The following is a 3,465-nucleotide window of genomic DNA, read 5'->3' on the forward strand; positions in this document are numbered from 1 at the left end:
GGATGCAATAAAATTACTTTTTAATATAAAGGTAACTTTGATTGAGAAAAAAAAAAAGAAAACAAGTTAATTAAAGTTTTTTTATGGATTATTTGACAACTTTAAGGTATCTAATTGTACAATGTAAATATTTAGAATATAAAATACACGTGAAGTAATGTTCAAGAATCAAGAGAATTAACTGTATTTGTTTTTAAAATATTAAAAATATGTTACTAATATGTGATTTATGAGAAGATAAGTTATGAAGCTTTTGATTGTGTAACAATAGTTTTTTCTAATTGGATGTTTGATGATTTAATTTGATTTGATTTGATTTGAATGATTGAACTTAGATGGTGGCTAATGCATCTTATTTGCATCTTCTATTTAGGAAGGACTTATCTGGAAGAATGTCAAGAGCACAAGGAAGTTATGTGTAGCTTGTGACTATTCACCTTTTTGGAAAATGCTTGCAATAAAAAGTAATGTTATATGTGTATTATTTTTGTGTATATTATTTTGTATATTTCTTTACTTTTGATATTAGAAGTGAATGATAAAAAAAATTAAAAAATTAAAAATATTTTTTCTATATTTAAGAAAATATACAAAAATATACACACAAAAAATGCAAATATTCTCTCCATGCAATAAATATGCAGCTTTCATGTTCACATATTGAATGAACAAAGCCAAAGCCATCAATCATATATTAGTGGTGTAATTTAAAAAAAAAAGAGATATTTTAGGGGGTTGTAATTAATGCTTTTAGATGATTAGACCATAAAGCTTTTTCAGATATGACTTGTGGGTGATTCATTAGGCACCTGGGCCTTAGCTTTGTCAAATATGAGTGAATATTTTGGTATAGAATTGGTATAGGTTCAATTCCTCATGTGTACTAAAAAGATGTGATTTATAATGAAACATTTTGAAACACAAGTCTCTATGTATTAGAACTATTTAAGTATTTTTTACTCTTTTAGTTCTATAGTAACATCTTAAATTTACCAAATTATACTAAGATCATATATTAATGTAAAACAAACAAACATAACTGTACACTAAAATAATAATTGACTAGAATTATTCTAAAGTTTATATTATTATATTATTTTAGTGTAGTATGCACTATATTTATCTTGGTACTATCTTAGCATTGTACTGGGTTCTATATAACATGGTGGACGTTAAGATCCTACTACCCCAAATTAAAAGTCCACGATTATGTAGTAGAACATTGTTTTTAAGTGCTACCCATCTGATTAATCAAGTCCACGAGTTACTTTTTTCAATTCTATAATATTATTATGTTGAGTTAAGCCTCCAATGGGTTAATGATCTTAGGTGGTGGACACACAAAAAAAATTAATTAATAATGAAGCAATTAAGATTCCTAATGCGTGGAATGATCAAAGTGAAGAATCATTCACGTGCTCTTTGTTTGCAAGTGGAACTGTGGAAGCAGTTAATTTTGGTTTTGGACACTATATCCCATGTCACCATATGCTTTGTTTTGAAACACATGCTGAGTCACACAGCATTTCTTCAAAGTGACACAAAAAAAATTGTACTTTCAAATTACCTTATTTATTTCCACTAAACTAAAATAGGTAAACAATAATAAAAAAGTATTTTGTGTATTTATTTTATAAGTTTAATTTTGATATATTTATGGTTAAAATTATTTTACACTAATATTATATCAAAAGTAAATTCTTATTTTATTTTATTTTTTAAATTTTCATATTTTATTTTATCATTTGATAAAGCATTCACATAGTTTAGTTAAATTTCAGATTCCATTAAATAATATAATTTATCTAATTAATTTACGAAACAAAAATAAATACAAATAAGTAATCTATCTCTAAAAGAGATGAGTTGACTGAGTTTGACATGGAATCTTGACCATAGATGAAGCCAAGAGCCACTAATTTGAGCATCTCATGCTCCACTCTTTCTCCTCTTTTCAATTTGTTCTCTCCATAATTATCAAGTTGTTACTCTCTTTTTTCTATCTTTTAACTTTTTAAGTTAAAATATCTTTAGTGCATATTCCTCTTCCTATAATTCCTCTGGTTCCAAGGGCTTAGTTTTCCATCCATGAACATAGATTTTATTTTAACTCATTCACACTCAATATCCGAGTTTTACTACTAATCTTGGAACCTTATGCCTTTCAGTGGGACAATCTATCTGTTAGATTCTACTGATCAACAAGTTGTGGTTATGATTTGCGTTTTAAGCTTTTGGAATGATTGATATGAAGTTTTATACTTCATTAAAAAGCAAACAATGTGAGTTCTACCGTGGGGAAAGAATATTAAGGTCTTTAGAGGACCAGGATCTTTGTGCATTTTTTTTAATTTTAGGACTCATTTGATATTAAATCAATTTATAATTAAAGTATATTTTTTATTCATTTACACGTGACACAACCACATTTCACTTCTTTAACTATCGAAATGACCATTCCACCCTCCACACAAATAAATTTTTATTATATTTAATTATTCATGAGATCTAATCGAGATGTAAATTATCATGAAAAATAAATCATGTGAATATAGATTTTGACTAATAAGTAAGATTGCACCTATGGACAATTTTATGTTGCTTTGTCAAGAGTTAAGTGTTGTAGTGGCCTCAGGGTTTTAATTATGGACGAAGACGGCAATCCGAAGTCATCAACAACAAATGTCGTGTTCAAAGATGTTTTTAATAATATTTAGGTAAGAATAATATTATTTTCATTTTAATAGCATATTATGATTTATACTTTTGTACAAATATTTACTGTAGATATAACTAATTTATCTATAATTCTGTTTTCAGATTTGAGATGAAATGTGTAACAGGGAGCACAACATCATATGACAATTGCTTTTCTAATGAAGTTAGTAAGATACTAGGTTGTCAATAAATTTTTATTAGCCTTTTGATATAAAGTTTAGTGTAAAATTGACATGCTATTATTACAGTTATATATGTTCTTATTTTTTTATATCTCTCTCCTTATGGTTCAAGAATATTATAGACTTCAAACTTTTTCATTTGTATTTTACTTTGAATAAAAATAAAACAACATATTCAGTACGTTTATTATATAATGACGATGATACTGTTACATTAAACTCAAAAAATGTATGATTATAAATATTATTTTCGATTTAACATGTCAAATTTAAATATAAGTCACGAGTTTAATACTAGTAGATTTTAGAAGGACTAAAATTATGTGAATAAAATTAAGTTATGATCGACATATATATAACATAGTAATTACTATATTAATTTAAAATAAAAAATTTTAAAAATTTTTCATTTTAAATATATTAAAAACAATTAAAGACTTGATTAAATTTACTTAACTAATAGTATTATACAAATAATAATTAGAATAATTAAATAATATTACTGTATTTTTAATATTTATATTACTCATGATATATATAATTACTAGAATTTATCTAATAATCT

General features: G+C 25.3%; 1 protein-coding gene across 1 annotated transcript in view; it reads left to right on the plus strand.

Annotated features, from left to right (window-relative positions):
- LOC107625717 (transcription factor DIVARICATA) overlaps positions 1-924 on the plus strand; it is a 3,588-nt gene extending 2,664 nt beyond the window's left edge. The window contains exon 3 of the mRNA XM_016328418.2: positions 374-924. The gene's annotated coding sequence lies outside the window, so the exon portion shown is untranslated. The remainder of the gene's footprint in view (positions 1-373) is intronic.

The sequence above is a fragment of the Arachis ipaensis genome, chromosome B02, assembly GCF_000816755.2.
Source record: "Arachis ipaensis cultivar K30076 chromosome B02, Araip1.1, whole genome shotgun sequence".
Classification (NCBI taxonomy): Eukaryota; Viridiplantae; Streptophyta; class Magnoliopsida; order Fabales; family Fabaceae; genus Arachis; species Arachis ipaensis.